The sequence below is a fragment of the Cavia porcellus genome, unplaced genomic scaffold (genome assembly GCF_034190915.1).
Source record: "Cavia porcellus strain 051 isolate PalLab524CR breed Dunkin Hartley unplaced genomic scaffold, mCavPor4.1 scaffold_15, whole genome shotgun sequence".
NCBI classification, from domain to species: Eukaryota; Metazoa; Chordata; class Mammalia; order Rodentia; family Caviidae; genus Cavia; species Cavia porcellus.
Genome location: NW_026947498.1, coordinates 70,206,866 through 70,233,596, shown reverse-complemented (window position 1 = coordinate 70,233,596; position 26,731 = coordinate 70,206,866). Strand labels below are relative to the sequence as shown.

The 26,731-nt window shown below is 40.4% G+C and overlaps 1 protein-coding gene and 1 pseudogene across 1 annotated transcript in view; both read left to right on the top strand.

Annotated features, from left to right (window-relative positions):
• Positions 1-26,731, top strand: part of Mylk (myosin light chain kinase) — a 274,928-nt gene that overhangs the window by 16,663 nt on the left and 231,534 nt on the right. The window lies entirely within an intron of this gene.
• Positions 2,122-26,636, top strand: LOC134470517 (protein kinase C iota type-like; annotated as a pseudogene).

Genomic DNA, 26,731 nt, shown 5'->3' with positions numbered 1-26,731 from the left:
TTATGATATATGATCTTGAAAGAAAAGACCTCTTAAAAATAATGAGAAACCAGAAAGAAACAATTCAAAGGCTATAAGATGACAAAAGGATGCATATCTTAAAAGGATACATAACTTAAGAATAAAGCACATGAGGAATAACCAAAAATGAACTACAAAGAATATTCACAGATATATTAAAGGAAAACTTCCCAAGCATAGGAAAAAGAAATGATATCCAGATAAATGAGGCATACAGAACTCCAATCACCTACAACCAAAACAGATCTATAACCAGACATATAACAATCAAGGTTCCAGAAATCCACCAAAAGAACAGAATACTAAAAGCAGCCAGGGAAAAGAAGCAGATTACCTACAACGGAAAAATTATCAAAATAACAACAGAGTTATCAACACAAACTCTCAAATTGAGAAGAGCCTGGGGAGAAATTATCCAAGACCTGAAAGAAAATAATTTACAACCAAGACTGATATACCCAGAAAAATTCTCTCTCAAAATTAATAGAGAAAATAAGATGTTTCCAAGACAAGGAAGAATTGTGGGAGTTCATGGCCACCAACCCAACCCTACAGAGAATGCTGAAGGACATTCCAGAGAGAGAGAGAGAGAGAGAGAGAGAGAGAGAGAGAGAGAGAGAGGGAGAGGAAAGGATACCAGGATTCCAGCAACAGTGGCAGAGAGCCCTCAATGAATGGGACAGACAGTGGAATGAGGGAGTAAGGTGGACAAATTATAGCAGTAAAGTGGAGTAGCAGACAACAAGCAGAGACGGCAAGCTATAATCTTTAATATAGATAGCCTTGATACACTAAAATAAAAAAAAGGCAGAGGTCATTGTTAATAGTGAATCAGGATTTAAATGTCACAGTAGTCTTATCACTCTGTTAGTTTGAATTTATTTTGTTCCAGTCTGTCCACTCATATCAGATTTGAGGGCATAGACATTTAACCCAAAAATAGCAGATTATACCATGGTAACTATCCTTAATTTTCTATTAACTTAAACTGAAACCCTGTATTACTTACATTGTCTTACTATGACTGATCTTATTTGAATCTGATTTGTTAGAACATGGTTTTTGCCTTAGCTGATTTTATTCAAATTTGGTATGCTTGACAGTATCAAGTCTAAAAGTAGAGGCAACTACTCTGAAGATGACAAGACGTAAAAGATATTCATACCGGTTTTGATTATTAACAGCCCTCAAGTCCTACAATGTTTTCAAAGTTGTGTTTTTATAAAAATAGCTATGTAATGCTATGCTTAATTATATTAAGCCTGATGAAGTGGACAAGTCTATTGAAAATAACAAGAGAAAGCATAGTAACTACAGTAGATCACCTAATATTGTGGTCTTATGTGTCTTTTTCATTGCATGTTTTTCTAGGAATTCGTTTTGCTGTCTTATGATTTGTTTTTCCCTATAATACAGAAAGGATAGATATACATGGAGAAATTCACATAGAAGCATTTTTTTTTTGTCTTTTTCTTTTTTATCGGTACTAGGGATTGAACTCATGACTGCCTGCTTGCAAGGCAGGTGCTTATGCCACTGAGCTAAATCCCCAGCCCCATAGAAGCATTTTTTAAACCGTTTACAGGAACAGATTATATAATGCAAGATGTAATGAACAGATACTCTGAAGAAGAAGAGACACTAAGAAACCCAATGCTAATTCTGTAGCATTATGATACAAAATCTAGCAATACTATTATTCACTGTTCAGAGTGATATTAGTCTAGTCTCTTAAGTTCAATTTCAGCATATGTAAAGATAAAGATAGCTACTATGAAGAGAATGAGAGACACTATGGTAGTCATTATTGTCTTCCCCAAAATCAGATCTTGAAGACCTAAAAAGCCTTCATCATCCTGTAATGATTTGATTAGTTCCATGATATGCAGTATGTATTCAATGTGTGTGAAGATGGGGACAACTATTTGGAAGAAAACTAGAGACAATAAGATAGACAGTGAAGATCTCCAGTGGACTTGCTTTGAAATCTGTATTTCTTTAAATTGTTTCTTTTTGAACTGCTTTGTGCTGTACACTAGCAAAAAGAGCTTCATTATTGCTCGTTGTGTTTGTGTTATGCCAAAGTACCTGTGACCCCCCCCCCCCCCGGCCTGGGTGACCTAATTGATATGTTAATCAGTGCTCTGCTCTATAAAGAATTGTGAATCCTTGGGAACCTAATCTAATTGATATGTTACCCATTATTGCCCTCTACAAGTAACAGATGTGGTGCTAAAATAAGTTGACAAAGAATTGTTAATTACTGCTAAACTACTCTACCCTCAGCTAAGGAAAACAAAGGTTTTCCTCATTTCCTTAGCAGATTTCCTGATTCATGTGCATAACCCCTTACTTTGTAAACTGTGCTATGTACATAAAGGCTGCAAGTCTGGAGGAGCAACACACAGCTTTTGCAACTTCAACTGCATTGTGTCGCTGGGCCCAGGATAAAATAAATCAGCACTGCTTTTTAAAAATATGTTTTTGCCTCATTTTTAAACTTGAGTTTGGGAGGGCTGGGGATTTAGCTCAGTGGCATAAGCACCTGTCTAGTAACCACAAGGTCATGAGTTTGATCCCCAGTGCCGCTAAAAAAAAAAAAAAAAAAAAAAAAGATTTAAACTTGAGTTTGGGGGCTCCTTTGTGGATTACAAGATTTTGTTCTGTTTTGATATGTTTAATCTTACCCTCTTTAAGATAAAAAACAAGTGTGTAGGACTGATAACCATATTACTGAGTTTTTGTTGGATCATTGAGCAGAACTGTTGGCAGCATCACTATTTGAATGTTCACTTTACATACTTTAATTTTATAACCTGAACAACTATTTCCAAGATGACAATATGTAACTTATCAATTGGTGATTTCTCACTGTTTATTTTTCTATAATTCTGTATTATTTCTACCCTTTTTTCTCCATTTTTTTAGTCTTTCTCTTTAAATAAAAAAAAAAGAAAGAATTGCAAGGAATTATTATTTATCCCTTAAAATTTGCTTGAGATTGGTTTTACTTTTTCTGGGCTAGTTTTTCCAATAAATAAGTTCTTTAATAAATATAGAACTATTCAGGTTATCCTTCTTAAGTGATTTTCAGTAAGTTGTATCTCTTGAGTAGTTTATTTCATCTATAATATTTTCCTATTATTCTTGTAATATCTTTTAGAACTGTAATGATGTCTCCTCATTCATTCTTGATATTTAGAGTTTGTGTCTTTTGCTCTTGACTAGTCTGGCTGGAATTTGGCCATTTTATTGGTCCATTCAAAGAAACAGCTGTTGGTCTCTTTAATTTTTCTCTATTTTCAGTTTTCTATTTTTAATTTCATGGGCTTAATCTATTTATTACCTCTTCTGCATGCTCTGGGTTTAGTTGTTCTTTCTTTTCTGTTTTGCTAAAGTGATGCTTTCTGAGATCACTGATGTGAATCTTTTGTTTTCTGTAACCTCCAGGGATCTCCTTTTCTAGACAAAGCTTTGGGAAGGGTTGGTTTAGAACCACTTCCCTATCTTCAAGCATTAAAAAGGACAGCTTCACCAGAAAGCCTGTACTACATTCTTCCAGAGAGCCCTGAGGCTTCTACCTGGGGGCGGGTCCTGAGGGAAGGACAAAGAGAAATCTTCTGTGGGTTGTTTTCCCATGGCAGGAAGCCCCCTGGCCACTGTCCCCGATACCCTAGGATTCTAATGCACATCTGCCTCCCACCAAGGTTTATAGAACAAGGCAGGGAGAGGTAGAGTTACTGTGGTTTCAGGGCCCAAAGAATTCCCTCCTAATAGTTTAGATATACGTAGACTCTTTCGTAAAGCGACAAATGGGAGATATTTTCACCCTTTTAGACTCTACCATCTTCTTGTTACAAGTATCAGCTCTGCCACTACAATGTGGAAAAAGCCATCGAGAATGAGTAAATGAATGAACAGAAGTGTGTTTCAATAAAACTTTATTTATAAAAATAGACAACAGGTCAGATTTTGCCTGTGGGCCTTAGTTTGCCCAGCTTTGCTTTATTGTGGTATTGAATCAAGTTGATATTGCCATCTGTTGAGCCGGATAAGTTGCATTCTTGAGGTAAATTTCACTTGGTTAGACTAGCCTCTGGCTCCTTGTTTGTTTCTCAAGCTCATATTGTCACTAAGCTGTGAACAGCTTCTCTGGGCAGGTCCACAGTGGTGCCACATTGCATGGCCTATCTCAGGCATACAGTAGGTGGCTGGGGACCACCTGTGGAAGGATGTGGTACCTGTTGCAGTTCCCCGCACCATGCCTGCATGGACCAGAGGAATCGGATGGTGTACAGAAGAACTGGGCTCCTGTACTGTCACTGTGGTCCCAAGATCTTTCATTTTGCAGACTGTTTTGGAAACTGGATTCAAATTGTGTTTGTGGGCTCTGCCTGCTAATTACTCTGTCATTTTCTTGAGTTGTGACTGGCACAATGGCTGTTGGGCCCAGAAGCTTGGGCCTCCTTCCCAGCCTGTATATAGCGTTCTAAAAGGACTCAATTGGTTCAATTTCCAGGCCAAGATCTCTTTTTAACCAAGGGTTGTGCTATGCTTGGGTTGTAGGGTTGTGGGGTTTCTGGTGGAACAGGAAGGACGGGTTAGTCTGACTGCTGAAGAACCTCAGGTCTGGAGTATGGGTCATATAGAGCCATGGTGACATGGTGTACCAAACCGTCTTTGTTCGCATACACTGCTTTGTCCCCCTCATTGATTAGGAGGCCCACACGTGGGTTGATGGGAAGGGCCTGGAACTAAAAGACACAAGTTTAAATCTACACAACAATTTATCCAGTGGGTAAACCTGAGCATGTTATTTAACTGCTCCTAATTTGGGCTCTCTCATTTACAAAATGGAGGTGCTCTAAGCATTGTTATGAGGGTCCCATTACCTCCCATCCTGGGCTGAGGGAAGCGAAAAGAATGGCAGAAGAGACTCTGTACAAAAGTGTGAAACAAACTGAAAACCTATGGGAAATCCAGAAGGCTGGTGCTATCATTTGGATCTGACTGTTCCTCAAAAGTGGGTGTGTTACAGACCTGGTCCCCAGGACAGTGCTGCTGGGAGGTGTGGAATCTCTGAGGGGTGGGGCCTAGCAGGAGATCTCCGGGATGCTGCGGCAGCCTGAAGGGAATTGTGAGGCCCCAGTCCATTCTTCTTTTCACTTCCTGCACACGAGAGGGGTTGTTTGACTTCACCAAGTACCATGATGTACTTTCTCACCACGAGTCCAAAGTAGTGGAGCCAACCAAAGATTGGAACCTCCAGAACTGAGATTCAGAAGCAACCCTTTCATTTTACAATGTTTATTATGATGACTGGAATGTGGAAGGTCATGGTGGTCACTTTGTCCTTCCTTGGACTTTTTTGGACTGCAGGGTGGAGAGAGGGTCTTGAAAGGCTGAGTCTCTGATTTTCCTCTGGAACAAGGAAAGGCTGACTTCCTGCCAGGTTCAGCTGATGATCGCGTTGTGTGGACCTTCTGTCTTTTGTTATTCAGCTGAATTCTCTAGGGTGGGAAAACCTGGCACTGTACCGGTTCCTGTTTGGTGGGACCAGGTACATAATTGCCTGGGATTTGATGGTTGTGGGTTCTCAGGCAGCAGTGATAACCCTCCCCATGGCCTCCCAGCAACAGAGCAATGGAAGAAGCATCTCTGACCATCTTCGCAATGCCCTGCCTCTGCATGTGCTCTGAGGTTTCTGCTTTTCTCTTGCCAAGGTGCCATACTGCTGGTCACAGCTGTTTGGGGCAAGGACCCTGCCTCTCCCACTGCTGCTTCAATGGTGTCCATACCTCCCCTCCCTGAGGTCTCTCTGCCCTCTGGATCAATTTTTTAGTGTTTTTATGAGACAGGTTATAAAACTTGAGAATCTGGGATTACATAAAGTGCCATTGTTGTAACCCTGAGACAATCTTGTATTGTTGGACCATAAAACAGCATTAAAACATAGAACTCATTATAGCACCCTGTTGAAAAAGTGTTAATTCCCTACTGTATAAAAACCTAAAATTTCAGCTGTTCAGCTTGGCATGTAGAATAGACCAGAATGGGGCTCACCAAATACATTATTCGGAGTTACCATTTGCGTGGCTGTAAATACTTTTCATTTAGATTCTGCTTTATAGTTCACCTAATTTCTTTCACACAATTGGGGCTTAATGTTTGTCAATCCTGTAATATTGTTCTTGTTCTCATTTTATATTTGATGCTATGAGGCTTAGGGAAGTTAAAAAGAATTTAATCAAAATCAGATGACCACAATAAAGTCATGATTGAAACTAAATACGGTGATAAAATGGTGATCACTTGCTACCTCCTCAGGTATAAGCTTGAACACACTTTTATTTTTAGTAGAAAAATGGGGGCAGTATAGTGCTAACTCATACGGTTTTTGTGGAGGTAAAGTGAGAAAATCCAACAAAGTCCTTGGCCCAGTGGTTGTACGTAATAATTGCTCAAGGTTAGGTGTTATTGTAACTCTTTCTTATTGTCCAATAATTAAGATTTCAGTTTTTATTTAACTATTATGGATAACACCACTATAATTCTTTTGTCTTTGTCCAATGTTTGTTGTCTGTGTTGTATCATTTCCTTGCATTATAAGAAAAGCCTTTCTAGGTTGAAAGGTATGATATTCTTTCCGCTTTTGAAAGCCTTTCTAGGTTGAAAGGTATGATCTTCTTTCTGCTTTTGAACCTTGTTGCCAAATAGCCCTTCTGTGGGGAGGTTGCCACTGAACAGGCTGCTGCACGATGTTTCAGAGAGACCCAGCTCTTGGGTCCTGAGGTTGTCCTGAAGCCTCTCTAGTTGACTGGGTATGAGCAGCCGGCAAGTGGCGGGTGCTGAGGAGGGTCCAGGCTGGGCTTTTTCAAAACAGAAGTTTATTCAACTCACCTTCTCCTGGAGCCCTTTCCTGGACATGGTTTCTAAAGGTCCAACCTGACCTCTCCCCTGATACTGCGTTTCTACTTCTTGATCAATATTTTTCTTCTCCTCAGGTCCAATCTAACAAGGTTGATTTGTTTTACCTGTTGTCTGTTTTCTCCACTAAATAATAAACAGTTGAGGACAAAGACTTTTATCTAGCACTGAATAGTACCTGTTAGCACTGGATATTGCATTTGCTAGCTGTTGAATAAATGAAAGTGTTGTAAACATTATAAATGGGATCAAAGTTTTAAAAGGGTCTATCATCTATGACCTTTTAGAGAGTCACCCTTTGCTGGACTAGTCCCCTGCTCACTGCCCAGGACCTGGTACAATGTAGCACTTGTTTCTGAAAGGACCATTCATTCCTTTGCTGGTGACAAAGTCCTCCAAACTCAGTGACATAAAACCAGAGTCATTTTATCACATTCAGAGATTTTGTAGTCAAAATTAGAATAGAATCTGGTAGGGATGCTTGTGAAGGCTGAATGGCTGAGGTGACTCAAATGGTTTGTGACCGGAGACATGCGGAGGCTGTTATTCAACCACCCTTCACACTGAGCTGCATCCCCAGCCTTTTTTTATTTTTAAATTTATTTTGAGTTATTATGTTACAAAGTTACGCAGGCTAGGCTTGAACCTAAAGTTCTCCTGCCTCAGCCTCCAACAGTGCTGGGACGTCAGGTGTGCAACCACCATGCACACCTGATATCTATGTTCTTGAGGTTTATTCCTTGTGGTACTAATGCTGTAAAATGTGCTACTGGTCATCTCTGCCCATTTCTCATTTGGTCATTTCATGTTGGTAGTTTAAAAAGACCATGATAAGAGGTTGTGTGTTTGTTTGCTTGTGGTGCTGAGGATGCAACACAGGGCCCCACATATGTGAGGCAAGTGCTGTACTACTGAGCTATATTCCCAGGCCTGGTAGAAGTTTTATACCTTAGAAATCACATGCTGCACTCCAAGACTTGCTTATAGTTTAACTGATTGACTACAGTCTTAAGAAAATGAAGAATAATGTTAAAAATGTGCTTAAGTTAAAAATTTGCCCTGTGCGCAGCTGTCACATTGTGAGTTGCACACAAAATGAAAATGTTCTTTTTTTTTTCAAAACCATCATTATTGTGTTCAGCAAAAAGTGTTCTCGTATCATTGAGAACAAGTAATGTGCTGACATATGTCTTCAGATATTTGTACTTTTCTCTTCCTGTTCAATCTAGGGGAAAGTGTCACCCAGTGTTAGTGTTTGAACTATACAAGTTTGTCATTTGCAAACATAGGGTGACTATGAATGCAAGAGTATGGAAAGCATTCTGTGAGAATTCATTGGATAGAGCACTATGTTATTCTTTGAAAGTTGTGTGTTATGCGCGCTTTACATCAGCAAAATTTGTACTACACTTGTGTGTATACTTGTGATACATATGCACACATGCACATATATGCTGTTATTAAACCTTTACTAACACACTGTTGTTAAAATCTCACAATCTGTGGGTGCTGTGCTTTCAACCCAGACGTGTCATTAACATTAAAGCTCGTGGTCTTGCTGCCCTGGTGTGGTGTTTGGGAGCAGTTCACCACCGCTCCACGCAGAGTGGCTCGCATGCTGGGAGGTCCTGCACGATCTACTCATGTTGAGAGAGTGAGGGGTCACTCTGGGTCTGTTCTCTCCCATCAGTATGGTCATCCTGAATGAATACGCTCTTCAGAAAAGAAAAGCACTAAATCCTGAATGGCTGCAGCTTCCTCACAGTTAGAAAATGCAGACTACCCACTTGGGACACTGTTCAGGGGCTGATTGTGATAGGAGGACAGGCAGTGATTCCAGGTGGCCAAAAGGAACATTTCAATATTACGTGTTCATTATCACCATTAGGGTAATTACAAAGACTGTCTGTGTGTCATCACCATGTGCTGTCCTGCCCCACTCTATTTCCAGAAAATAAAACCCAACCAGAAAATAATTGACAACCCCAACAGCCTGCCCTTGCTTTATGTGCCATTACAGAATAGCCATGGATCAAGAAGACACTGAGGTATAATCTTCTGCATGACCCTGAAATCACCACGGTGATGCTGAGCTGGGGCTGGTTCCACTTAGGTCGCTCTAGTTACATATTATTGTCAGGGAAACACAGTATGTGACTATACTGAGCAGAACACTTTGGTATTAAGTTCTTTAGCTAAGGTTGAATAATCACGTGTGTGTACCTCGAAGCTAAAATCTGCTATGGATCCACTATGGCCACCCCAGAAGTTATGTTTTGAAAAAAACATTTTTATTTCTTAAGGAAAATTATTGTGGAAATTTCTAGAAAATCTCAATACTAACTAATTAAATAGAATTGACAATAAGAAAGAAAAGTATTCTACAATTTTATGGCTCTCTAGATTGAAATCCCTAGCACTGTATTTCAGAGAAAATGCCACTTTATATGGAAAAGACCTCCCAGCACTACGAGCAGTGTCAATGCACGCACATTGCTTTAAAAGTGAAGATGCCACCGATAGCTAATAGTGCCCAGAAGCTTTCCCAGTTTGGTTGTTTTTGTATTGCATGCTGAAGGAGACAAGATGGTCTATGTCTATAATCACAGCTGAGGCAAGAAGATCACAAGGTGGAGTCCAACCTGACCGATTTTGTGACTTAGGGAGACCTTTAGTGCATATCTGAAAAAGAAGTCTGAGGATATACCTGTGGTTCATTGTGGAGAGGCAATAGCGCAAAAATAAAAAGCTAATAGATAGATGATAGAGAAAAAGATTCATAGATACTTAGATAAAAATAATAAGAGGAGTTAGCCACTGATTTACTTAGTATGAAGACAAAGTTGAGCCATAAGGTTTTCTTGTCAGTTATTGGACCCCAAGACATGACCTCACAGAACTTGTAGCTGGCATCACAATCCAGTACCATCTCCCCAGCTCATTTGTCTGGAAACAGTCAACAGCAAACATGCTAAGGTGCTTCTCCATTTCCTGAGACCGCAACCCTAGGATCCCAGGCTGAGAAAGTATATGTGAAATATTGAGAAGACATTTGACTCTATCCAGCCACCACAGGCCATGATGCAGGAGACACTCAGCTGTCACAGACAGCCCAGGGAAGGTCTCCCCAAGACTGACCGCCAAGTGACCTACCAAAATCAAAGTACTCGTCCAAAGTCTTCCTAAGCCCATATGCCAGGGAAACGGAAACTCGAATGATCCAGGAGCAAGTTTCATCAGGCCCTGAAATACCTGACAGTACTGGGCAGGTCTCCCCAGAGCCAGCAGCAGTAAAGTTAGACAAAAGTGTCCAGGAGTAGAGACCAAAGACACAGCGACCAGCCCCCAAGAGACACTGAGAAGTCTAGACACTTGGCCCAGGAAATCAATGGAAATTACTTCTCAGGGAGCAATGCCAAAATCTGACCAGTGTGATCAGCGCAGATAGTCAGGCCTCCCTGGCCCATCAAGCCCTTCACGCCAGTTTTCCTGGATGGGCCAACCCTTCTATGGTCCCTTCTTCCCAGTTACCTCCATGACCCACAGCTCCACCCTACAGGCCCTAGTTATGGGAAGGGATATGATGGCAGCACATCTTGAGATGTCCTTGTCCTCTAAGGGCAATGAATTTCAAGACACCTGGTTATTTAACACTACACAGGTTTTCAGCATGAAATGTGTGGATGAGCAAGGAGACACATATACTGTATCACCTCTGTTGGAGGTAGAAGATGGCTTTATGCTTTCTGAACTTAACAAAGATCTGAACTGTTAATTCATGCATCACTTTGTATACCAGAGCTTCATAATGTGCCTCGAATAGTGGAGCACCTTAAGGTGCCTTGTGAACCTGGACATACTAAAGTGCCTTCCCTACCAGAACCTCCTAAAGGGTCTTGTGTACCAGAACCTCCTAAAGTGTTTTGTGCAGAAGAGCATCCTAAGGTGCCTTGTGTTCCAGAACATCCTAAAAGGCCTTGTGTACCAGAAAGTTCTATGGTGCCTTCCATACCAGAACATCCTCAAGTGCTTTGTGTACCAGAACATCCTAAAGGGCTTTCTCCTGAAGATAAATCCATCTACCACAGAGCTCACACCTCTGCAGAAAGGTTTATCATGCCAATGGCCACACTTTTTGAGCCAGGTGTTTCAGCAAGTGTGCTAATTTTGCTGTCTGCTCAGACCCTGTGGCAGGATTTGGATGCAAGGTGTACAAGTGTATCAGCTATAAACTTTTGGTGCTCAAGAAGTGCCACACACTTGTCACAGTTGAATGGGAGCAGCATTCTTTGCCACCAGAATGCACCATGCCAATGAATGAGTCATCTGTGACTTTAGATCCAACACAGATAATAATTCCATCTAATCCTGAAAGTCATGAGGGTTTGGAAGAAGTGGATGACGAGAATTAGTCAAGTAACCGCAGGGAAAGTAGCAAAGCTTCGTATTCTTTTAAGTCTTCAGGACTTTGATTTCCTTCAAGTAATAGGGAGAGGAAACTATGCAAAAGTACTGTTAGTTCAATTTTTTAAAAAACAGATCATATCTGTGCAATGAAAGTGGTGTAAAAGGCGTGTGCCAACCTTGATCGTGTATGGACAGAGAAGCACGTATTGGAGCAGACATCGAATCACCCTTTTCTTGTTGGACTGCATTCTTGCTTTCAGACACAAAGCAGACTGTCCCTTATTCTAGACAACATAAATGGAGGAGACCTGATGTTTCCTGTGCAGCAGCAAAGAATCCTTGCTGAAGCACAGGCCAGGTTTTACTTGGTAGAAATCAGCTTAGTACTTCAGTTTCTTCATAGGCAAGGGATCCCATACAGAAATTTAAAGTTGGAAAACTTATTACTGGATTCAGAAATGCACATTAAAACTCACTGACCATTGCTTGTGTAAGGAAGGTCTGCAGCCAGGAGATAAGACCAGTGCTTTCTGTCACACTTTAGTCATGTGCTCCAGAAGTTCTAAAAGGAGATGGCTGTGGTTTTAGTGTGGATGGGTGGATTCTTGGAATGGTTAAATTCGAGATACTGGTTGCAACGTTTCCATTTCATCTTATCAAGAGGCCAGATGATCTTGAGAATACTCTAATTATAGTCTTTTTCAAGCTATGGCGGGAAGAAGAGTTTACATGCCATGTCATCTGTCTGTGTAAGCTGTAAGTGTCCTGGAGGAGGGTTTCCTGGAGAAGGATTCAGAGGTGTCCATTGGGTTGTGATCCTTGAGCAGGATTTGCTGCTATTCAGGAGCATCTGTTCTTTGAAAATGTTGACTGGAACATGATGGAACAAAAGCAGGTGGCACCTCCCTTTAAACCAAATATTTCTGGAAAATTCAGCTGGGGCACCTTTGATCCTGAGTTCACTAATGAGCCTGTCCAGCTCAGCCCAGATGACAATGGCATTGTGAGGAAGATGGATGGATATGAATTTGCAGGGTTTGAATATATCAATTACCTTCCAATGTATGAAGAATGAGTCTGATCTTCATCTTTCAGCTAAGCATTCTGTTTATGTTGCTATTTAATGCACAGAAAATCTTGTTACCGGCATGGATTCAATTAACAATTTCATAATTGCTTAGTAGTTAATTTTAATTTCTTTTTTGTAGTTATATTTAGATGTCATACTTGATTCTTATAGTCTGTGTTTGAGAATATCGAATTTTTGGTTGATAAAGTTACTTTTTATGATATGACTTAAATAACAATGAGGCAATTGCTTGTTAACCAAAGTTGTAAAAACATTCCATTTGTTGAGTGCAGCTAAATGCCTAGTATTTTTTCTTATTATTGAATATACAAGAAAATAATATGTCATTTAAGTAGAAGGTCTTAAACAATATTACCTATGTGTTTGGGTCAATGTTTATGTAGTCTTAAGGAAAAATCAAAAAATAATAACAATTTTGAACAAATTTGCATACATTATAGTTCTGTCTCCTTCGTTAAGCTTTTTTATTTAGTAGGATAGCACCTGAAATACATAGTAGAATTCATTTCACCGGCTTAAAATATTATGCCATAAATATACATTTTGCTATTTAAGCAGAGTATAACAGGATAACTTGAAGAAAGTGTTTCTCAAAATAAGGTCCAAAGGCTAACACAGGTGCTATAACACATGAAGTACGTAGTGCAACTCATTTCAGGGGCAGAGTTCAGCAAACTATTTGATTAAAATTAGTAGTTAGCAATTTATTGTTGAAAGAGTTTCCAGATACAGCATTTCTCTGTTTTAGTACCATTTCTATGCAAAGGACTTGAAAAGTAACCATCATCATCTAAATAAGTTACAGTGTTACGGTCTTAATTTAATTTAAACTTTAGTATTATGTAAGCTATCTGGTTTTAAATTTAGAAAGATTTAAAATTTGTGGGCACTTAATAAATTATCTTTCTATCTCTTTTTGGATGCTTCATTTCATTTGAAATATAACTTTTCCAAAGCTTGGAATCATATATTATCTTTTCTTCAGATAACTAAATTTGAAAGTAATGAAAATATCAAAGAAAAGTTTTATACATACTCACATGGTCATTTGCAAGTGAATATGTTTCTTAATACTTGGAACTTGTTTTTGCACAAAAAACAGTATTCACAAAATAAATTTATAGAGAATTCTTACATGTCAGAAATATGTTTATAATCTTGCTGTTAAGTGTTGCTCTTTGCCTTTGGGCATTTCAGAGTGTACAAAAATCACATAGGGTATTTGTATAAAATGTTTATTTATTACTGAGCCTACATTAGAATTCTTTTGGGCCTTTGGACCTTATTTTGCGAAACACCTTCTTTAAGTTATTCTTTTATATTCTACTTAAAGAGTAGAAAGTATATTTATTGTACAAGCAGCAATTTACAACCTTATAGATGTTTCTCAACAAATTTTAAATGAATGACTTTGTTAGATATCTTCCATGTTTCCCTCAATAAAATTTTACCAGTTTTATACCAGTGATATACAAATGAGGAGCATTTTTCTTTGATGAGATATATTTTACTATTTAATTAAAGTATAAAAGGATGTTTGACTTTTAAAGTTTTTAATCAGTAATATTACTGTGTTCAGGGTGATGTTTGACTTTTAAAGTTCTGAAGCAGTAGTATTACTGTGTATATTTTATGCAGAATTACAAGTATATTTTTATTGCATTCTATTTCTTGCAATCTTTCAGTGTAATGCTAGTTTTTATTGCATAAAGATTTTCTCAGACTATTCACCAGGAGAATAAGGCACTTTCCAGTCAGAATGGTTGGCATTTTGGTACTTTGGGATGTAATTTATCTTGTACAAGTCTGTGGTCAGATCATTTTATGCATGTGCATTCTCGATTAAATTTCAGGTACCTTGTTCAGTGCTGGTGCGTTTATTGTATAAATTTGCTTTATTTTTGTCATGTAGCATACAGCCTTGGTCATCATAATGTAATCTGTATTTGTGTCCCTTCTTCCTCATGTTGAAAAACTTTAGTTAAAACATAATACACATCACAGCCATGAAAAGATTTTTGCGGCCATGCTATAAACCTGCCACTGGGATCTGCATTTTCACTCCTTTCAGTCTGGAATGAACCTAGAGTAAAATCTGCCCCCCTCCAAATTCCTGGTGGACTCGTGGTGACTTACGACTGCTCTCTGCCTCACTCTTCACTCCCTGAAGGTCTGCCGCATTACCTGAAGGTTTTAAACCGCGAGCAGTGTGTGTATGTGATAGCAACTCAACGTTGTACCTAACATGAATCTCATTGTGTATTGTAGCAGACATACATAATTTACTCCTGTGAAATAAACATTGTCTGAACTTTGGTGCCTGTGGTTTTTTTTTCCATCGCTTTTGTATGGACCAACATGGTCCTTAACTGCTATAATTCTTGTTGTCACTCCTGTCCCCTAAGTCTTCAGTTGACACCTGAGTTAATGGAAACCCTGTGAAGCCCAGCCTGCAAGGGGTCATGACCTGGGTGAAGAACTAAAGGGCTAACGTCACTGCCCACTGTGGTCCCAATGCACTGTGAGCAGGCTGTGTGGACGAGAGGTGCTCATTTAGAGAGCTCTATTGCTGGACATGAGAGAGCGGGGCCAGTGGGTCTACAGAAATGGACATTCTGCAGACATTCAGGCCAGAATTCAGAGTTTGGGGAACTATGACTGTTCCAGAAGATGACAAGACTGTATTTGAACAAATACAGATGTTTGTGTGTGAAAAAATAAGACATCTATTGCCTCTTTTGGAGCAAAATGTAATGTAACACCTGGTCTTATTTTCAGGGAAATATGGCATGAAATGACCCAAGATAGTCATATGAATGAGTACGTTCTACACAAGTGGGCAAGCAAATGGCAGATGTGCAGGCCCCTTAGCATCTGTTTTCAGCCCCCTTCTGTCTTCCAATGGTAACGACTGATGTCTGCGTGTTTACTATGGGAGCAGCACTTCAGGTGTAGTAACTCAGTTGCCCATGATGACTCTGTCAGGGGAGCTAGAGTTCGACTCTTTTGTCCCCCAAAAGCCCCCATTTGGTGCTACTGGGAGGTGGTGGAGCCCTCAGGAGTTGGGATCTAGTGGAAGGACTCCGGTCAGTCACTGGGCAAAAGCCCCTGAAGGGGGCTCACCCACCTCCTCCTCCTCTTCCCAGACATGAGATGAGCAGCCGCCTTCCGCATGTGTTCTCTCCACCTCCAGCCCCATGATGTGTTGCCAGAGGCCTATGGCAATGGGCCAACTGGTCATAGAGTAAAACTTCTGGAACCAAGTCACGATAAACCTTTTTAGGTGTGTGTTACAGTAGTGGAAAGCTGAGTAGCAGAGAGGAGCTGTGTTATACCCCATATTTCAGAGGAGGAAGTAACTAAAGGAACAGAGATGCCATGACATAGGTACATGGCTGGTAAGTGGTGGTGCTGGGTCATACCCAGCAGTCTCTCCAGAGGCCTTAGAGTCTTTGGCTTGTGCTTTGTGGTACTCTTTCTTCAAATATAGAACAGAAAGGATGGTCATTGACTTTTTTTTTAGAATCTTAACTTGCAATCACAGTTTCTGGTCAGTTTTTAACTGAATGTGACTACTTGTACCTTTTGCCTTAGCCCCATTTTAGCCAAAGTAGTCTTCATGTCAGCAGGACTGGCTGCCGTGTTGGCTGATCCATTTCAGCTGCCTCCAGGCGCAGCTTTGAGGGTGGGAGTACAGCATGAGTGAGTATTTTAACAGTCCATGGCAAGCTGACAGCGTCATGGGCTCGCATACGTGAAATATTCTCAGGCTGGGCTTTTTTCAGTGCCATAAATGTAACCCACTGGAATTTTTTCCCATTTTATTCAACCTCCTAAAGTCAAGCATTTTGCCTTTTATTGGGAAATCTGCATTTCATTGTACAGATGCAACACCATGTTCTTGGCTCCAGGATCTTCCTGGAAAGCTGGTTCTTTGTTTTATTGTAGATTCTGGGTGTTATAAGGGCTCAAATACCAGCAAGTCTGTTTCAACCATGGGAACTGGGATACAGCAAAGAAGGCAGGAGGCAAACTGTTCCCCTCCCCACCAATCAGTGCAGCTCAGACCTGGAACAGGAGAGTGCAGGGAAGAACCACAAGTTGAGAAAGGAAGAGAGGCCCCAGCGGGTGGCAGTGTAGCTTCCCTGTGCCTCTGATCTGGAGCCCTGTGAGAGGCCCACAGGGCCTGAGGCCCGCCTGCCATTCTTGTGGTGTCTGCAGACCTGGAGGAGGGTTGGACTCAGCAGTATCCCTCCCATTGAGTCTTCAGAAAGCATGTCTTTGTCTCAATGATGTTGCTGTTATCAAAACGCTTCTGGTTTCAAAATTAAAAAATTTTTAAAATGCTTCTGGTTTTCGAATTATGTTTGGTTTCAAAATTATGTTTAGATCTCAGTGAAGTTCCTCCTTTTTCATGGGGCAGTTTTTTTAAAGCTGTGTCTGAAAATATTAAGAGCCTATCACTTAAAAATTTACATATAAACCTACTTCTACAATCTGCAGGAAATGGTGGCTACAGTTTTTTGCCTACGCCTTACCTAAACCCGATGGTCGCAGTCATTTAAATGTTTTCCAGTTGAATGGGTAATAAGTGTTGTTTCATTGTTAATTTGTGTTTACCTTTAATGAAGTTGGGTGTGTTTCCTTTTTTTTTTTTTAAAGCTATTTGTGTACTGTTTGTTCTTTTCCCTGGCTAACTTTTCTATTAAATTATTTGCCTTTTTCCTCTTGAGTTATAGAAGTTTTTTATACAGTAATGATACTTAGATGGTCCATTTAGGATCTTCTGTTGTGATGTCTTTTGAACATGAGGTTGCTTTTTGGAAATCCATGACATGTGAAATGATTGAATTAGGATGAATTGACTCTAACAGTACTGTTTTAGTAATGGTATGTTTGGAACAACATTAGCCTGGCATAGGTTAGGAGTCTGGTGATCAGGAATGGACAGTGTTCAAGGTGTGATCAGAAGGAGTGAGTGACTTGTTGAGAAAGCTGATGAAAACTTCATGCATGTATACCTTAAACTGCTTGACTTAAAACAAGGAATATATAGTTTCCAAGCTTTGAGAATGAGGCAGTATCTTTTCCATGCTTTGAAGTCTGGGGATGGGAACTGGGTTATCATCTTTGCTTGCACTGTGTCTGTTAGGCACTTTCCAATTTAAATCTTATTACTGTGGAATGCAGCATACACACTTAGAAAGCCATCAGAATGTAGAAATATTCTATTTTTTGCTTTTATGAAAAAAATAAAACAAGATTTTATAATGAAATAAGACAATAACAACCTGTTTTTTAAAAATTTTATATCTTTTTTTTACAGATGTTCTGTTGAAAATAACAGGTTGGTTTTTTTTTTTGGTCTTTTTAAAACAGGGTTTAACTATGGGGTTATAGGCATGCGCCACCATGCCTGGCTTCAACAGTATAATTTTTAACCATTGATAGTTTTATCAATTATTTTTCAAATGAACATATCATTTTTCATGTTTTCTTTATATAATATTTCAGTTCTATATAAATATAGTGGTACAGTTACAGTCATAAATACAATTTGGCTTAAATAGTTTGGGGCACAAACCAGCTAATGTTTGGTAAGTATACAGCTCACCTGCAAGGGACAGAAGTGTGCAGGCAGATCAGAGGGCTGGAGAGTAATCTATCATCTGGAAGCATTCAGCATGATGTACATTATGTAAGGAAACTATTGGCTAAAGAATGATTCTAATACTGTACCCTGTAAATATGCATACATGTATGTTGATTTTTAAAAAGATATAGCTGTGTAAAACTGGCTTTACAATATTAGTTAAAATCCTACTTAAAAGGGGCTGGGGATTTAGCTCACAGCATAAGCGCCTGCCTTATAAGTGCGTGGTCGTAAGTTCGATCCCTGGTACTGATAAAAGAAAAAAAAATTTTAAAAAATCCTACTTAAAGTTATGTATGTGAGACAGTTAAAGTGGAAATGTGTCTATATAGTACATGCACCAACTGCATCAATAAAAGAAAACCAATTACTCTAATTAAGGAGGCAGGCTTGTATTCTGGCGGGTGATAGCTGTGTGCCAAGTGTACTAAGTACTTTACCTGCATTATTTCAAATATTTGCAAAGATGTTTAATTCATATTATCCAGAACACGAAGTTAGTAAATGGCAGAGCTAGCATTTGAAACCAGCCACTTTTGTGTGAGGCTCTATGGGAATAGTCGCATAGTAGAAGCCAGAAAAGGTGGATATAAAATCTGTATGTGGCCATCCACGACTAGTTTGGAAGGATTGGGGTGTCAGCACTGTGCTTTGACTGGTGAGAGAATTATTCCTTTAACCTTCCCACACATCATCTCCTAAGCGATGCCTGTTCTATCTGAGGAGATAGACGGTTTCTGGGCTCACAGGGGTGTCCAGAGCATACTGATTTAGTCTGACTCTGGCTCTCCAACCAATTCACAATGATTGTGTTAGCAAGCCTATTGGAAAGGAATGAATTAGAGATTTTGTCGGTTTTGTCTCAAGACCTGTATCAAATGCCTGAAGGTTTTGGGCGAGACAAACTTCAACTTCCATAAAAAGGAAGAACATAGTAAGTAAGGAAGGAGTCTATATCCAAGCCACATGTCATTTATTGACCTACCACTGTATGGCTTAGATTTTCTTTCTATTCTGGGGTCCTAGATAAACAGCTTACAGATTTCAAGGGACTTGCAGGTGGATGGGAGAGCCATATAGGAGAGCTTGTCTAAGGATAACAAGGCAGGGAGAGGGCACTCTGGGAAGACCTCATTTGAGACAGGTCACACACAAAACAGGGCACTTCTGAGGATTGAGTGGCATGACTTTGGCAGATCAGCAGCAGATGCAGAGGGGAGAAGGTGTACAGATCATGGGGAATGTGTGAGGATGTGGCCTTTGAGGAGATCAGTTAGTTGGATAAAGGTCCACATCACACTGCTTTGGAGATTTTGGTCTTCATCCTAAAAAGAGTAGAGAACCAAGGAAAGATTTTCCATGAGAAGTGCTAGGACCACCTTAGCTATTTGGGAAGGCCCCTTAATTGAAGTGGGGAATGACTCAGGCTAGGTGAAGGTAAGGCAAATAATTAGATTGTTGGAACAATCCACGTGGAAAAGGAGGCCCCAGTCAAAACATTCATTCAGTGTTAAAGGGCAAGGACCAGACTGGAGGTAGCTTTATAAATAACATCATCCTCAGCTTAGTAACAGGGTACTAGGTTCAATTCAAGAGGACAGAGGCTTAGTCTGACTCTTTTTTATTAGCCAGGGTGTTAGTCGCTTTAAGTGTCACAAAGGGGATGATGCCACTGTCTAGTCTGTGTCCTAAGACCAAACGAGTCCCTGTGTGTAAAAGCATTAAAGGAAACTAACTGAAGCCTGCTAGGCTGGAAGGGCGGCCCAGAATGGTGAGGAGAAGCGATTTGCTGAAATCAGGTCTGTGTCTGCCTATGGTTGTCCAGGGAGTTACCAAAGAGATAAAAGCAGCAGGTGAAAGGTCAGTCTAATCATATTTCTGAGGAATCAGCGTCGGTTTTCCTTTTCTCAGACTCTGAGGCCTCTTGAATTCTGGAGATCTTTCAGTTCTCCTAGTTACACCCTGCATTTTCCTGTCTATTATACCAACTTCATTGCCAGGGCCAAGGCCAATACCACAGGATCTGGGCGCTATTGCATGGGATAAAAATACTCTTAACAAGTAGACAGCAACTCTGAGCCTCTTCAGCAACAGCAGCCAGAAGAAATTACCAAGCCGCTGGGCCACAGAAGGGCTCAGAGCCCAGCCTCAGTGGGAACCCAAAGTCCTTGGTTCCTCTGTGTGCATTATCCCTGTGGTTGAGTGTCACGGGGCCTTAGGCCCTTGTAGCATGTATATAAGAGGTGAAGTGGGAGGAAGAAGAAATAGCATAGGCTGTTGGGCTGGCCTTGCCCCTGATTGAAAGTTTAGTCAGGCCCATGGCCCATCACATGCCGTTTCTTTGTGTCCTCAGATTGCAGTAATGAAAGGAGCATGGATTCTGGAGTAATACCGGAATTCAAGCACCAGCCTGTGTGACTATGAGAAAGTGTGGAAGTTATCTGGGCCTTTTTTCTCTGTTGAACAATGCTCACGGCTGAAAAAACTTGGCCTGCTTTGAGTGATGAAAGATTAAATGGGCGTGTAAAATGCATTGTCATGTAACAGAAGGTTGTATTAAATAACAACTATTATCAGTCAGTGCCGATAGTGGGTAGTGTTGGAGTAGACTTCACAAAAGCAAAAACAAGCACTTACAAAATACCCCTGCACCTGATGGTGCACATTGAGGCTGGTGTGCTAATCCCACCTGGTTTCCTGGGAGACAGTTGCCAGGAGGTCCTGGGGAGGCACAGTCAGGAGTTGTCCTCCTACAGCGTATTACAGAGGATCGCTTTCAAGTTCGGTGTGAGCTTTCTCCTGCTGTGTTCTCTGGCTGGGAAGAGCCCTTCTCCATTTATTGGTTCCTTGCTAAGTTACAGGGCTTGGTTCATTCCATGATAAAGACAGAAGCACTGGAGATGCCCAAGACCCAGTGTATTCCAGGACGTGTATTCTGGAAAGAAGGGACTTGTGGTTTTGAGATGTGATGTGTCACAAAACACAGTATTTCCACTTCCCAGCCCGCTCTTTCTACCTGAAAGTTGAAAGTTGAGTGAAGGGGAACAATTATATTAGTCTTGGACTCTTGCCAAAGTCTCTGTTCTACTTGGCTTTTTATTTTGAGGCGACATCTTTCTAAGTTGCCCAGGCTGCCTCAAACTCAAGAGTCTCCTTCTTGAGCCTCCAAAGTAGCTGGGATTATAAGCAATACCACCAGGCCCAGCTAATTCTAGTTGGCTTGCTCATTGAATATCTCAGGTTTTAAGGAGAAGATTCCAAATCTCCAAGGCAGCTGGTGGCTGCAGATGTAACATGGAGGCCTGTGTGCCCTGGTCACCTTGCTTGCCTTAGGAAGCAACTGCCTTTGATGTAGGAGAAAGCTCCTCTGGCTCCATTTAGGAATGACTCTGGCATTCATGAATTACTTACTCCCTTCTGTTTTTCAATATTGTGTCTTTGCACTGAACTGCATCCCCAGGCCTTTTCTTCGTTTGGATATAGGGTCTGTATAAAATGCCTGGGCTTGTATGTGAACTTGCAATCCTCCTGCCTCAGCCTCCTTGAGTGCTGTACCTTTTTTTATTATTTTTGATCTGTGATTGATTGAGTGTGCAGAATGGGAACCTGTGGGTACAGGAGACCTACTGTTACCGTCTCTGTCAAATCTTTTAAAAAGAGAATTGTGGAAAGGTTGTCATTATGTCCCTGGATAGCATGCTGTCCCTGTGTAGCAGAAAAGGCTCCTGAAACTGAGAGGGTACCTGGGGAGTGAGGAAGAAGCTGCGTGTGAAAGTATCAGGGACCATTGTGTAACCATGGCTGTTGGTGGAGCACAGAATGTAACCTGGGAGGTTGGAGGGGGCAAGGAGGGAAAGTGCCTCTGGGGAGAGGTCTCCGAGGAGAATATCAGATTAGTTGAGTTCTGCAAACTCCTTTGTTGTTAACTCAAGAAGCATATTTGGAGGATAAGCCCCTCACATACAGCAGAGCATCCTGTCCTTGTTGCCATAGTAACAGTGCTCACACAGAGGCTTAAAACCAGAAAACACCAGGTCCTATTGAGTCTGTGAGAGCCAGGATTGTCCCGTGGAGGTCCTGGCCATTGTGTGCTCCGGGAAGGGGGCAGGGCCTAAGTAGCTCCCTTTCTCCCCGGCTTTGGCTGTGGGGCCTTTGTTTCTCCCTGGACTGATGCGACATTTGGAAGAGGGGCACGGCTTGTCTCTGCAGAGTGATGAGTCACTATTGAAACCTGTATCAGCAACCGGAGGTATCCAAATTCCTTTAGTTTCTGTTAACTTCCCATCTGGAGTGTATTCTCTATAAAGCTGACCTCCTTCCTCTAATTCAAGTTAGAACATGAACCGGTTTACAGTAAGCGCTGTCTGCCTTCCTGGCCCTGCTGTCTAGCCCATGTGTCATTAGACCTGGATAGCCCTTCCTGTCTCATAGGGAAGGATAAAAGAGCCCCTTACAGCCAGGCTGAACTTACAACTGTCACTTAGCTTATCTGGCCTCTTCAGTTGGCAAAGACACATTAAAAGACCAGATTTTCCCTTATGATCTGACTTCATTGCTTTTAGTACGATTGACACCCATCTAACCTTCTGCCCCTGTTCTTCGACAGTCTGATTTTTAGATGTTGGTCTGCTCTGACCTGTGGAATGCTGAGATTTGAGCTACTGAATTACCAGTAGAGAGTTGGCAAGGTGTGTCTAGATTTTGTTACTCCTTCTGGCCCCAGACCCCGGCCTGATGACCACGTGCCACTGTATCCCAAGGATGGGCTCCAGCCCACGTGAAGCCCTCTGCTCAGTGTCACAGTGGGGAGTCTCTGTCTTCCCAGAGCCAACAGTACACATCTGCACTAGTCACGCTCTTGCCTTGAATTGCTTGCAGTCTAGTGAGCGAGGTGGTATTACATGTGGATTTCTCAAAGGAGGGATGTTTGTCTCTTTTGCTTTGCTCATTAGCATGTTCCTTAAGATTAGAACAGAACTTATAAGTGTTTAATAAAAACATGGTAAATAAGTGAATGAATGCACGCTGTGTTCACAAAAGAGAGAAATACAACAGTGAGTAGGAGTTTGGGGGAAGCAAGGTCATGGTGGAGGAAGCCGTAGGACAAGCTGACTTTTGCTATAGCTGTTGGCTATGATTCACTGGGTTTCTTTTTTGAGACAGTCTGTCTCATGGTCTTCTTGCCTCAGCCTGAGCGTGTGATTATAGGCATGCACCGCTGTGTCCAGCTCCATTGGACTTCGCTGAGACATACATTATTGCCTTCTATAGGTTAATTTTTTAAAATATTTCTTTTTTTATGAGAAGAATTAATGTGTATTTTGTCATTAACAAGCCCAGAATTCTATATGTGTGTTAGATCACATATAGAAACAAATATATGGTAGGCAATTTCAAAGTTTTCATGTAAAGAATTATGAGATTAAATTGAAATTGAGTAGAATTGGTCTGATTCTATTACAATGGGGATGTAGTTACTGGGTTCCTGTGCCTAAAACCGACACCAAGAATATCCTTCACATCTTTATCTCACTTCTATTATTGTTATGTTGTGATTCTGCTTCCTGACTAACTACCTTAACCACTTACCAGTTTTCCCCAAGCATCACTTGGACAGTGTGTTTGTTTGTGTCCTGACTATCCCAAGTATTGCTTGGGCAGCCGGAGGCATTTCAACCAGTCAATTCTTGTATTAAATTAATTTGATAAATTTGTCTTTTTTATATTTACTGTTATACTATGTTATAGAAATAAATGAAAAATATGTATATTTGGTCATCCTGTATTTAAGTAATCAGACTGGTAAGTGGTTAAGGTTTATTTTGTCTGATATTAATTTAGCTATTGTCTATCTGTATCTTTGTCTCTGTCTCTCTCTTTCTCTCTCTCTCTCTCTCTCTCTCTCTCTCTCTCTCTCTCTCTCTGTATCTCTCTCTCTCTCTCTGTCTGTATCTCTCTCTCTCCCTGGCTTTTTGATGCAGTGACTCACTATGTAGCCTGGAATTTGCAGTGATCCTCCTGCCTCAGCCTCTTGTGTGCTGGGATTACAGGCAAGTGCCACAATGCTTGGCTCTAAAACTCTTTTATGCTTAATTTTTGCCTGATACATTTTTCTAGTCATTTCTTTCAATATTTTTATGTCTTTTAGGCTCATCTTATTGATAGCATATAGTCACAACATGCACACGTGCATACATACACAATCTGTATGTATATAAATCCTGTATTTTAATTGGTGAATTTGATCCATTTATATTTATCATGATATCTGACACAACGTTGTCAGGGGATGTGATGTGTGTAGAGGGATAGAAGAATTGCTGGTGGCTGTCATGGGAGATAGTCTGTCACAGCAGTATACTAGAAGATATCTAATAAGTGTCAGTTCTCCTTTTCAAATTGTCTCCAGTCACTATTTGGATGATTTACGTTGATTTTTTTATAGCTCCTTGAGTACAAATATATCCTCCTGGTAACACTCTCAGCCTCCCTGAATACTCCCTGATCATTATGGATGGTGCTTGAAAATACTGGGCTGATTATAGGAGATTCAAAGGGACCAGGTGGAAAGGAAATTGAGGCATGAGTTCATGATCCATTGAAAACATGAGTGGAAAGTTAAGCTCGAAATAGGATAGAAAGAGCATGAGCTCTTCTTTAAGAGAGGATCCTGGAGGCAGAGAAAGAGGATGGACAGAACATAAATGACTGCAATATTAATGGAGCAGGAACTAAGTAATTACGTACCTCCTCAGAGTGTGTAGGAGAGAGTCAGAAATAGACAGAGACAGAGATAGAGAAATTCTTTTATGTGGTGTACCATAGAAGCATATATCACTACTAAATTATCAGTGTAACCTACATAAAGATAAGCATTCTCACTTCTAAAATGGACATTAATCTCACATTTCCTTACTTAGCTCTTAATAAATATTAAGCCAACTAACTATTTTCTCTTCTTAATATTTATTAGCACTCAGAAGAACCTTTAGTGTCATCAAGCCTGTATTAATCACGGGTAGGAAACCTCTTCTAACATATCTGGAAGAAAGTTATTCAAACTTCAGAACATTTGCGGTTTGAAAATCTGTCCGCTCAGATGAGAAGCCCTTGCCTTTGCCCAGAGGTCTGATCATGTGACACTGTGTTACTGAGGAGAAGTGTGCCTGTGTGTGGCCTGTTCTCGGTTACATGCAACCAGTTCTTTTACGTGGTCAGTGTCTCTGCCATGTATCCGTCTACTTCACCCCATTATTCTGCTAAATTTGATTTGCTGGTATTTTGTGGAGCATTTATATGAATTTTTATGTCCACGAAGAATATTGGTCTGTTTCTCTTTTATTATGATATCTTTATCTGATTTTCATATCAAGTAATGTTGGCTTCATGAGATTTCTTGAATTCAAGTTATATATTTCTTCATGTGTGGGTTTTGATAGCTTGTGTCCTTCCAGGAATTCATCTTTTATTTAAGTCATCAAATTTATGAGTATAGGATCATTCATAATCATTAATTCCCCCCTAAACTGTGATTTGCTTTCCATGATTTCAATTGTCTGAGGTCAGTCACAGGTCCAAAAATACTAAATTCCAGAAAAAGAGTGTACCAGATTTAAACTGCATGCTGTTTTAAGTAGCACAATGAAATCTTATGGGGCCAAGTGACACTGGCACATAAATATCTTGCATTTGTGGATAGAGTATCGTTTGGCCAACCTGGTGGAGAGTAATGCCTCGCCCTTCCGTGTGTTCGTTTTCTGCATTCTTCATTCATCAGTTATTGAGGGAAGAGTATTGAAGCCTCTAATTAAAACTGTGGCTTTTCTTTTCTTTTTTGTCTTTTTGTGTTTTCCTCTTTTTTGAGACAGGGTTTCACTATGCAGTTCAGACTGGCTGAGGCTCCTCCAGCCTCAGCCTCCCAAGTGCTGGGCTTACAGGTGTGCGCCAACACTCAGCTCTCCTTTTATTTCTAAGAGGTTTTGAATAGTGTGTTCTGAGGTTTTTGTTAAGTACACACAAGTGTGTACTGTTACGCTTTCTTAGTGAACTGGCCCTTTCACTATTATTGTTCTTTGTATTCACTGAAGATTGTTTTGAACTGCTTTGGTACACCCATTTCAGTTTTCTTTCAATTAGTGTTTGCACTTACATCTTTTTAATCCCTGTATCTCTGTCGGGCTTTTTAGAAACAGCGTACAACTGGGTCATGCTTTTTCATCCCGTGATAATTTTTTTTTTGGTACTGGGGATTGAACTCATGATTGTGCATTTGCCAGGCAAACGCTTATGCCACTGAACTAAATCCCCAGCCCTATCCCAAGATAATTTTTAATTGGTGTTGCTAGACTGTTTTTAATTAATGCAATTATTGTTATGATTGGACTAAAGTTTATCATCTGCATTTTTGTTTACTTCCTTCTTCGTTCCTTTTCTCCTTTTTCCTACGTGCCTTTGTGTTAATTTTTATTTCATTTTATCTCCACATTGATTTTTTTTATCTCCCACATTGACACTTGTTATATAACTGTACTTCTAGCAAAGCAAATAACAAACAAGTTCAATAAGTGAATTCACATTGACAGGTTTCAGTTTGATTCGTTAGCCAATTTGGAAAGGAAAGCCGTACTGATCAA